Genomic DNA, 12,523 nt, shown 5'->3' with positions numbered 1-12,523 from the left:
TGGACCTGCTCCGCATCGGATGGATGAAGATAGAAGATGTCGTCTGGATGAAGACTTCTGCCCGTCTGGAGGACCACATCACCCAGCTTGGATGAAGACTTTTCAGGGCAATGGGGAGCTTAGGTTTTTTTAGTTAGTATTTTATTTGAGGGGTTGGTTGTGTGGGTGGTGGGTTTTACTGTTGGGGGGTTGTTTGTATTTTTTTTTTACAGGTAAAAGTGCTGATTACTTTGGGGCAATGCCCTGCAAAAGGCCCTTTTAAGGGCTATTTATAGTTTAGTTTAGGCTAGGGTTTTTTTATTTTGGGTTGGCATTTTTTTTATTTTGATAGGGCTATTAGATTAGGTGTAATTAGTTTACAGATCTGTAATTTGTTTTTAATTTTCTGTAATTTAGTGTTTTTTTTTTGTCATTTAGCTAATTTAATTTATTTAATTGCTTTTAATTTAGTTAATTTATTTAATTGTAGTGTAGTGTTAGGTGTTATTGTAACTTAGGTTAGGTTTTATTTTACAGGTAACTTTGTATTTATTTTAGCTAGGTAGTTATTAAATAGTTAATAACTATTTAATAACTATTCTGCCTAGTTAAAATAAATACAAACTTGCCTGTAAAATAAAAATAAACCCTAAGCTAGTTACAATGTAACTATTAGTTATATTGGAGCTAGCTTAGGGTATATTTTATAGGTAAGTATTTAGTTTTAAATAGGAATAATATAGTTAATGATAGTAATTTTATTTAGATTTATTTAAATTATATTTAAGTTAGGGGGTGTTAGGGTTAGGGTTAGACTTAGGTTTAGAGGTTAATAAATTTAATATAGGGGCAGCAACGTTGGGGTGGCAGATAAGGGGTTAATAAGTGTAGGTAGGTTGCGGCGACATTGGGGGTGGCATATTAGGTGTTAATAAATATAATGTAGGTGTCGGCGATGTTGGGGGCAGCAGATTAGGGGTTAATAAGTATAATGTAGGTGGCGGCGGTGTCCGGAGCGGCAGATTAGGGGTTAATAAGAATAATGTAGGTGTCGGCGATGTCAGGTGTGGCAGATTAGGGGTTAATAAGTGTAAGATTAGGGGTGTTTAGACTCGGGTTCATGTTAGGGTATTAGGTGTAAACATAACTTTAGTTTCCCCATAGGAATCAATGGGGCTTTGGTACTGAGATCTACGCTGCTTTTTTGCTGGTGTTAGACTTTTTCTCAGCGGCTCTCCAAAATGATGTCTATGGGGAAATAGTGCATGAGCACGTACGGCCAGCTCACCACTGACTTAAGCAGCGCTGTTATTGAAGTGCGCTATGGAGCTCAATTTTGCTCTTTGCTCACTTCTTGTCTTTTAACGTCGGGTTTGTAAAAACCCGTAATACCAGCACTGCAGGTAAGTGAGCGGTGAGAAAAAACTGCTTGTTATCACCGCATAGCTCCTAACACAAAACTCGTAATCTGGCCGATAGATATTTATGATCTAATCAATAGATTAACATAAATAAAAACATTTATGATATATGATATTGAATATTCACCTTCATGGACCTCTTCATGTGGCTCTGAGGTATCCATTGTCCATTTACAGCCTAGGACAGCTTCTCCAGATATAACATTGGACAGCATCCCCTCCCATGACTTGTAATGAATGGGCCTACTTGGACAACCACCTGTCCCAAGGGCATATTTGGCCTTTTGCGCCATTTTACTTTTAGTTTCCCTCTGGCAGTCATGGTAGCGATGTTTAATGCTTGCAATTGATGTATTTCGGACTAAGCAGCTGACTGCCACTCTTATCTCCTCCCACAGTTTGTTGCATACACTTGGCCTCAGATTACAATTCTCAAGTTGGGGGGCCCTTTCCAAATAGGCTTAAGCAAGAGCCTCCTTCTCCTCCTCAGAGTACCTCTCCTCCCTTAGTCTGTCCTTGAAAACCTGAAGGTCCAGCAGACACAGGCTCTCCCTACTGTTACTAGGGACCATCCCTCTCTCTCTCCTCTGTCCCTGCAGGCTTTGACAGGCTACCAGCAGCCCACCCACACTTGCCACAGTCTCCCCCACTCTCCCTCTTCCAGATGTGCCTTAGCTGACACTGAATCCTCCTATTTTCTTTCACCACCATTCTACCACCCTTTTTTCTTGCCTCCTCTGCCAGGGTTTGAGGTAGGACAAATCTTCAACCCAAACCTTGGACCTAGACCTACCCATCCTACTCCCTTTTCCCCCCTCTTCCTCCCTATTAGCCTCTCTCCACCCCCCATCCACTCTACTAGGTCTATCCATCCCTTTATTCTCCATAACTCTAACCTACCACTAAAGTCCCTAGATAACCTACCTAAATTAATTTACCTACCTAAACACTAACTAAACTATCCTCAAAAATAACTAACTAACTTGACCCTAACTAACACTAACCCAAATCCCTGAAAATAAAAAGTGTGGGGGGCCTGTCAAAGCCTGCAGGGACAGAGGAGAGAGAGAGGGCTGGTCCCTAGTCCCAGTAGGGAGAGCCTGTGTCTGCTGGACTTTCAGGTTTGAAGGACAGACTAAGAGGGATTAAACAAATGGATGGAAATGAAAAAAAAAAGGATGGGCTAAATATTCAAATAAAAAAAGAGAAAAATAAAAATTAAACGAATAAGACAAAAAATAAGATAGGAAAAAAAAGGAGAAATAAAAATGGATTTCAATCAAAAAAGGAATGGGCTAAATGTAGAAATAAATATAATTAAGGGAACAGTAGTTAAAGGGAAGATGGGAAGTGGGATAGGTGGTTAATTAAAGGGAAAAAAGGCAGATGGGGATACGGGGTAAATGAAAAGAAAGACAAAAAAATGTGAATGTGATTTATGTTTGTATAAAAAAAATCGGCTAGATTACGAGTCTTGTGTTAGGCTTAAAAAGCAGCGTTGGCTGGTCCCAACGCTGCTTTTTAACGACCGCTGGTATTATGAGTCTTGCAGGTACAGGTGTACCGCTCACTTTTTTGGCCAGACTCGGAAATACCGCAAATCCACTTACGTCAATTGCATATCCTATATTTTCAATGGGACATGCATAGCGCCGGTATTACGAGTCTGACCAAAAGTGAGCGGTACACCCTCTCCTGTCAAGACTGGTACCACATTTAAAATTCAGTAGTTAAGAGTTTTACACTACAACGCCGTAGAATAAAACTCTTATCTAAAGTGCTAAAAAGTACACTAACACCCATAAACTACCTATTAACCCCTAAACCAAGGCCCTCCCACATCGCAAACACTAAAATAAAATTTTTAACCCCTAATCTGCCGACCCGGACATCGCCGCCACTATAATAAATATATTAACCCCTAAACCGCCGCACTCCTGCATCTCAAACACTATTTAAATATTATTAACCCCTAATCTGCCAGCCCTAACATCGCTGACACCTACCTACATTTATTAACCCCTAATCTGCCGCACCCAACGTCGCCGCCACTATAATAAAGTTATTAACCCCTAAACCTAATTCTAACCCTAACCCCCCCTAACTTAAATATAATTTAAATAAATCTAAATAAAATTACTACAATTAACTAAATAATTCCTATTAAAAACTAAATACTTACCTATAAAATAAACCATAAGCTAGCTACAATATAACTAATAGTTACATTGTAGCTAACTTAGGGTTTATTTTTATTTTACAGGCAACTTTGTATTTATTTTAACTAGGTACAATAGTTATTAAATAGTTATTAACTATTTAATAACTACCTAGTTAAAATAAATACAAATTTACCTGTAAAATAAAACCTAACATAAGTTACAATTACACCTAACACTACACTACAATTAAATTAATTACCTAAATGAAATACAATTAATTACAATTAAATAAAATTATCTAAAGTACAAAAAAAACAATCACTAAATTACAGAAAATAATAAAGAAATTACAAGATGTTTAAACTAATTACACCTAATCTAATCCCCCTAACAAAATAAAAATAAAAAAAACAGAAAAAAAAGCCCTACCCTACACTAAATTACAAATAGCCCTTAAAAGGACCTTTTGCGGGGCATTGCCCCAAAGTAATCAGCTCTTTTACCTGAAATTTTTTTTTAAATCCCCCCCAACATTAAAACCCACCACCCACACAACCAACTCTACTCTAAAACCCACCCAATCCCCCCCTTACAAAAACCTAACACTAACCCCCTGAAGATCACCTTACCGGGAGACGTCTTTACCCAACTGGGCCGAAGTCCTCAACGAAGCCGGGAGAAGTCTTCATCCAAGTCAGGCGAAGTGGTCCTCCAGACGGGCAGAAGTCTTCATCCAGATGGCATCTTCTTTCTTCATCCATCCGGCACGGAGCGGGTCCATTTTCAAGACATCCGTCGCAGAGCATCCTCTTCATTCGGAGTCTTCTTACTGATTTTAGTGTTTGTTTTTTTTTGTAGTTTAGATAATTTTATTTAATTGTAATTAATTGTATTTAATTTAGGTAATTAATTTAATTGTAGTGTAGTGTTAGGTGTGATTGTAACTTAGGTTAGGTTTTATTTTACAGGTAAATTTGTCTTTATTTTAACTAGGTAGTTATTAAATAGTTAATAACTATTTAATAACTATTGTACCTAGTTAAAATAAATACAAAGTTGCCTGTAAAATAAAAATAAACCCTAAAATAAACCCTATAACTATTAGTTATATTGTAGCTATCTTAGGGTTTATTTTATAGGTAAGTATTTAGTTTTAAATATGAATTATTTAGTTAATTGTAGTAATTTTTAATTTTATATTTAAGTTGGGGGGGGTAAGGGTTAGGGTTAGACTTAGGTTTAAGGGTTAATAACTTTATTATAGTGGTGACGACGTTGGGGGCGGCAGATTAGGGGTTAATAAATGTAGTTAGGTTGCGGTGACATTGGGGGTGGCAGATTAGGGGTTAATAAATATAATGTAGGTGTCGGCGATGTTGGGGGCAGCAGATTAGGGGTTCATAAGTATAATGTTGGTGGCGGCGGTGTCCGGAGCGGCAGATTAGGGGTTAATAATATAATATAGGTGTCGGCGATGTCGGGGGCAGCAGATTAGGGGTTAATAAGTGTAAGATTAGGGGTGTTTAGACTCGTGGTTCATGTTAGGGTGTTAGGTGTAGACATAAATTTATTTTCCCCATAGGAATCAATGGGGCTGCGTTAGGAGCTTTACGCTGCTTTTTGCAGATATGGATGTGTTTGTGTGTTCCTAATATTATATGTACAATAAGAATATATAAAAAAAAAACTCTCCACTTACTCACAACTAACTATTCAACCCACCAAACTCCTACCAGCGCAACTAGCTTCTGTGTTTTTCTCTCTAGAGGCGATCACAGGTAAAGAGCGCAGACACAAACCGTTATTTTTATAGACTAAGGTCGGCTTACCATGGCAATGCACTTGTTATGGCGTGCTTTTCATTTAATCTGACATCGGTTGGCAGCGCAAATTTACGTACAGACAAAAAGAGCGACTGCGTGCACCATGCTATCTTTTTGAATGTAAACCTGGTATTAAAATAGTTGTAATTACTTTTAGCTCTCTGCCACTTCGATATCTTATAACTCAATTTTTAACGACTCAATGGATGCAAGCCCTAAGTCTTTTGCTTGCGTGCTAACTTTTTCTTTCAACTTGTAATATGCACGCTAATATGGCCACACTATTTTTTTTACTTTGAGCTCAGTTAGCGTTTGAGCGAAAAACAATTATAGCATCACTTTTAACCTGGCCCTATGTATGCAAAACTAATAATAGGTACAGTTTGTAATTTTGTTTTCAATTCCTTAAATTTTGTGTTTAATGAACGATTAAAAACATTGATTTGTTACCTTTTGAAGTACAAAAATGATAAAAAACACAATCTGCATGTCTGTTTACAATGTTTTTTTCTAAAAATGATGTTGTATTTTGAAGTTTATATACAGTGGGTGTGCATCAAACTATTATTTTTTTTAATTATTGCATATACATAATATATTCAGTGAAGTGTACAGGAAATAAATAATGACATCATGTTGCATTTTTTCACAAAGACACATGTGAAACAAACCTTGGTTTGAGATACAAACTTTATATGACATTAAAGGGACAGTCAACTCAAATGTTTTTATTGTTTAAAAGGATAGATAATCGCTTTATTACCCATTACCCAGTTTTGCACAGAAAATATGGATATATTAATACACTTTTTAGCTCTGTGATCACCTTGTATCTAATCCTCTTCTGACAGCCCCCTCATCACATGCATTTTTATTTATTATCTATTGACTTGCATTTAAGCCAATTAGTGCTGTGTTGTGCACAACCCACGGGCATGAGCACAATGTTATCTATATGACTGACATGAACTAGCACTACTCTGTTGAGAAAAGCTAATAAAAAAGCATGTGATAAGAGGCTGTCTTTAGTGGCTTAGAAACAGGCAGACATGTAAAGGTTTAAAGGTTATACAGTATAGTAATATAACAACGTTGGTTCTGCAAAGCTGAGGAATGGGTAGTAAAGGCATTATATATCTTTAGAAACAATAACATAATTTGTGTTTACTGTCCCTTTAAAGGGGCTGTCTAGTCAAAATTAAACTTTCATGATTCAGATAGGGCATGTAATTTTAAACAACTTTCCAATTTACTTCTATTATCTAATTTGCTCAATTCTTTAGATATCTGTTGTTGAAGAAATAGCAATGCACATGTGTGAGCCAATCACACAAGGCCTCTATGTTCAGCAACCAATCAGCAGCTACTGAGCATATCTAGATATGTTTTTCAGCAAGTGATATCAAGAGAATGAAGCAAATGAGATAATAGAAGTAAATTAGAAAGTTGTTTAAAATGACATGCTCTTTCTAAATCACGAAAGAACAAAATTTGGTTTCATGTCCCTTTAAGTGCTTATTAGCAGCAAAAATTGTTATTTTGAGAGGAATTTGGCTTTGAGAGTAATGCTTCTAACAATAAAAAAATATCATCTATTTCTACTTTACTATATTTTCTTGTGAGTGGTTGTGTTTGACTTCTGTCCGCCCACATCAAGTATAGAGCTATTTCTTTAGGTAAATTTGTTCTCATGATGATTGATCTATATATTAAGTACACAGCAAAAACTAAACTCTGACAAAGACCAAACTTAATATATTAAATTGTTAAAACACACAATAAAAGCAATATGAGATTTCTGTTTACTGCATTTAATTGTATTGTAATGTGTTCTTTACAATTTATATTGTAATTTAATGATATCTATTGATATGCGTTTTAGTCTTTGTTAGCGACAGCAGTACGTTTCACAAGTCTCCTTAGAAGTCTTAAAATAATACTATTCATGTTTTAAACAGCTGTCAAATCAATCAAATTCTTTCTATTGTACATTGTCGAACTTCATTAACTTTATCATATTAACATTTTCCGAGACAATTTAATTTTAAACTTTACAACAATATATGCATTGGGATAAGGGATATTATTCTTAAAAAAAAATTGCATAAATCTTAAAATGTAGCTCATGTTGCTCATTTAGTAATACAATTTAAATGTGTTATTTAAGTATAGTATTAAAATCTTTAACGTGTGCTATAGAACTGTTGCATATTTTTCACTAACTTGCCTACATTAAAGCTATAATCAAAACTTTGTATACAATGGCTGTTCAAACTACATATACTTAGCATAACATCTCAGTTACACAGCACAAACATTTCGCTTTAATATCACATCTTTTTTTCCCATGTATCTTCATATTTTATTTATTTCATATTTTCATATTCCTGCCCCAAAACTCCAAGAAAATACAAGTATTTTCACTCAGCTGTTAAAACTGCCATTTGCAAGCAACAGCCTAATTTGAAATATATTCCTGCCCCAAAACTCCAAGAAAATACAATAATTTTCACTCAGCTGTTAAAACTGCCATTTGCAAGCAACAGGTAGACTTCTGGAAAACGATTTCTTCATTATATTTTATCTACCAAGTTGTTTTTATTGTATGTGTTTGTATATTTAGTGGTTATTTTTATTTTCTTATTTTAAATGTATATATTATTATGACTAAAATCACAGGCTGTGCTAGTCTTAATTTGCATACCCTTAGCACATTGCACATTTTATCCACTTTATGTCTGCCCATTATGTTAAGTTAGTTTAAGCAGCTCTGGCCCATATATTTGTCTATTTATTTGCTTAATGGTTTTATTTCACCCCCCCCTTGTAATACCTCAGTCTTATCTCTGTAATATTTTGATCTTTTGGTTTTTGCTTGAATGACCCTTAGCTCAAATGTCCATAAATGCACCCTCCCAATTCCTTTAAAACACTTTTTACAGGCCTATCATGACCCTAATATATCTCTCTCCTTCAGCCTAATTTGAAATATATAAAATAGAGAAAAAGAACTGAACAAAATCCCTAACTTTGCATCTGTGTCTTTATGCAAGCTTAAAGGGATTAATTAGTATATTGAAAAACTCCCATAAATCAAGGTGTGATATCTCTTCAACGATTATACAGATATAGTAATATGTATATGAAAAATAAATCTTCCAATAGCAGCTGTAAATCTTGTAAAACACACCAAGAATAGTTGTATTTATGCAGAATGATCCCACAAAAAGTGTATACAGGTGGAGATAATCTGTAGTATGGTATAGGAAGTTCAAATATACAAGGAAAGTTGTGACAAAACACTATTTGAAATATATTCCAGACCCAAAACTCCAAGAAAATACAAGGATTTTCACTCAGCTGTTAAAACTGCCATTTGCAAGCAACAGGTAGACTTCTGGCTCTCCTGCCACCTTTGATTTCCTTTCTGGCACAATTGAGATCCTGTGCAGTAAATCAATCATTGTTGCAGGAATCTACCATCCACCTAGATCCCCTGTGCATTCCCTTTCTGACATAGCCCATCTCCTTAGTGAAACCATAGCTCAAACCCCAAAAAGTGAAATTTTGGTCTTTGGCAATTTTAATATTGATTGGCTGAATCCTAAAAACAATAGTTATTGCTCACCATTTAAGACTTTGCAGCTAATGCAATTAATCTCCTCCCCAACTCGCAAAAACATTAAAAGCCATAACCACACCCTCCTTGATTGGATTCTCTCCACTTCCCCTGACAGAATCCAGGAGGCAGGTGTTCTCCCTAACAGTTTCAGTGACCACTGCTTAGTATACTGCGTGCGCAAAATAAGGGCTACTAAATCCTCTCCCAAGGTTAAAATCACCAGGTCCTTCAAAAAATGTAATCTTCAATCATTTCTAAATGACATCAAGAACCTCCCCTGGCACAGATTAAACCTAATTCCAGATTTAGAATCTGCAGTTGAATTCCTTCAGTCCGAACTCCTACAAGTTTGGAATTTGCATGCCCCGCTGCATAAGGTGAGAGTAAAAGGAGCACATATGAATTGGATCACAGCTGACCTGATTTAAATGTACCAATTTCGGGATTCATTGTGGTCAAAATTCAAGCATACTGGCTCTATGAACGATCACTGTGTATATAGAAAATGGCGAAATATATGCACTAAATAATATTGGCCAAGGCCCAATATTTCTATGAAAATCTGAAAAATAACATATCAAACCCTAGAAAGTTTTGGAAAGTCATAAATAACTTACACACTCCCCCAATCCACTCACAACTCTCCACTGTCAAAGTGGATAACCAAACCCTGCAACTTCCCTTAGAAGTAGCAAATGCCTTTAACAATTATTTTGTCGGATGCTCCACCACCCTAATTGACAAACTAATAAATGACACGCATCCTGAAACTACAAATGTGGATCAGGCCCCACTAAATCTACAAAGACCAAATATAGATAAGTTCAATTTTAGACCTGTACCCATCAATGTCATTAAGTAACACCTTAATAATCTAAAAATGAAAAACCAGTCTGGACCTGATCAAATCCCAGCAATGCTGTTGAAGCTTAGCACATCAGCAATTGCTAAACCTGTCACAACCCTAATTAACGAATCCTTGGTGTCTGGATACATACCCAAACTTTGGAAGACTGCAAGAGTAGTGCCTATCCATAAAAGTGGTGAGTTAACCATGGTTACTAACTATCGCCCAATATCATTGCTCCCAGTATTGCCAAAAATCTTAGAAACATGCGTCCATACGCAACTATGTGAGTATTACCAACAATCTAAATATATGACCCCTGTTCAATCGGGTTTTCGCCCCGAATCACTCCACTACAACTGCCCTCCTAAAAGTTTGCAACGACATCCAAACTGGCATGGAACAAGGAGACCTAACTGGAGCTATTTTTCTTGATTTTGCAAAGGCCTTTGACACAGTAGACCATGACATACTACTGCTCAAACTAAAAAACTCAGGTATTGGTGATCATCCGCTAACCTGGTTTTGATCATACGTATCGGATCGATCACATTATGTCTCCATTTCTGACAGTGACTCCCTCCCTCTCCCAGTCACGTGTGGTGTTCCCCAAGGTTCCATTCTCGGGCCCCTACTATTCACATTATTTATAAATGATCTTCCAAATGTCTTCAAATCCTCAACTGTACACATGTACGCAGACGACATGGTAATCTATGCAAACAAACCCGATCTGCCGCAGCTTGAGGCAGTGCTCCAAGACCAGTTCACAGAGGTAGAAAAGTGGATCTCAAAAAACAAACTCTTCCTAAACACTGACAAAACTGTCACAATGATCATTGGAACGGTACCTAAATTACACAAACTACAAAAGTCCCATCTACGCATTAAAACAAAATCAAATGGCACACTGACTGCAGTCCACTCTTTCAAATACTTGGGTATGTTGTTAGACCCCAATCTATCTTTTGGCCTCCACATAGAAAAACTTGCATCTAAACTCTATCCAAAACTAGGTGCCCTGTACAGAAACAAATCCTGCCTCAGCCCTACAGTAAAGGAAAAGATTGTACAGCAAATGCTGATGCCAATCATGGATTATGGAGATGTAGTATATGCACCTGCACCGCAAACTCACTTTAATAAACTTAATACACTGTATAACGCGTTCTGCCACTTTGTGCTACAATGTAACTACAGGACCCACCATTGTGACATGCTAAAAGAACTAAACTGGCTGTCGCTGGAATCCAGACGCACCCTCCATCTTTCCTGCCTTGTGTTTAAGAGCCTTTCTGGGAAGCTCCCACCCTACCTGAGCAGAATGATTGATGTAGGTAAGATATTTACATTTGTATTTGTAAAAAATTATATTTGATCAATAAAGGTTGTATTTTTGCTGATTAATAAGCCCCAGAATTTAATTTGAGATTTTAAAAAAATCAAATTAGGTTTAAACACGTGTTTTAGGATTCTGTAGGTTTTAAGAAAATTGTTACGTAGGAATTTATATTTTTAAGGGAGAAAAATAAAATGTGGCACAAATTAATGGTTAAAATACTTTCACCTAGATTACAAGCTTTGCGCTATACAGGGTGCGAAACGAACGCAACAAAAGTTGCGTTATTTCACTCTCCATAGCGCTGCCATTAGGAGTTTCTGAAAAGCCTCCTTGTGCATGCAATATGGTGGCGTTAAGCTCCATACCGCACAAAATCCAAGGGCTGCTTTGACGTGCTAGTGCACGTTTTCCCCATAGACATCAATGGGGAGAGAGTGTTAGAAAAAAACACTAACACCTGAAGTGCGGAATGGCTATTGCTGTAATGCAACCCCATTAAACCCCAAGTCTAAACACCCCTAAACTGCCGCCCCCGACATCGCCGACACCTAAATAAAGTTATTAACCACTAATCTGCCACCCCGACATTGCCGCCACTATAATAAAGTTATTAACCCCTATTTCATCTCTCCCCGACATCGCCGCCACTATAATAAAGTTATTAACCCTTAATCTGCCCGCCACCACTAATAAAAGCTATTAACCCCTTTTCCGCCACTCCCCGACATCGCCGCCACTAAATTAATGCCTAAACCGCCGGCCTCCCACATTTCCGCAATAAAAAAAATATTAACCCCTAAACGCCCCCCCCCCCCCCCACATCGCAAAACACTAAATTAAACTTTTAACCCCTAAATCTAACACCCCACTAACTTTACATTAAAATTACAATATAACTCTATTTAAATAAATAAAAACTTACCTGTGAAAAAAAAATAAACCTAACATTAAACTATAAATTAACCTAACCTTACAATTCTAATAGATACTACCTTGCATTACATATCTAACCAGCAGCACATGCACCATGGAGAGTCTGAGCTTGCTGTAGGATTGGAGCGGAGAGTGCTAGAAATAGAGAAGAGCCTTGAGTCTGCTCAGGCTGCGGATCCAAAGTCAGAACCTGTGATGCGACAGTGGATAGTAAGCCTTCTAACTATCGAGGGGGGAGCCATCATCGTTCCTCATAAGGGATCAATATGGGGCCTGAGATATATTCTCCCCCTGCTTACACAGCAAATTTCTACATCTATAGCCAGGTCTGGAGTAGGGTAAAACAACATGGCATTCAATAGCTGATGGGGGATTCTAACGCTCGCTGTTTTGG

The sequence above is a fragment of the Bombina bombina genome, chromosome 5 (genome assembly GCF_027579735.1).
Source record: "Bombina bombina isolate aBomBom1 chromosome 5, aBomBom1.pri, whole genome shotgun sequence".
NCBI classification, from domain to species: Eukaryota; Metazoa; Chordata; class Amphibia; order Anura; family Bombinatoridae; genus Bombina; species Bombina bombina.
This window is presented reverse-complemented; position numbering follows the sequence as displayed.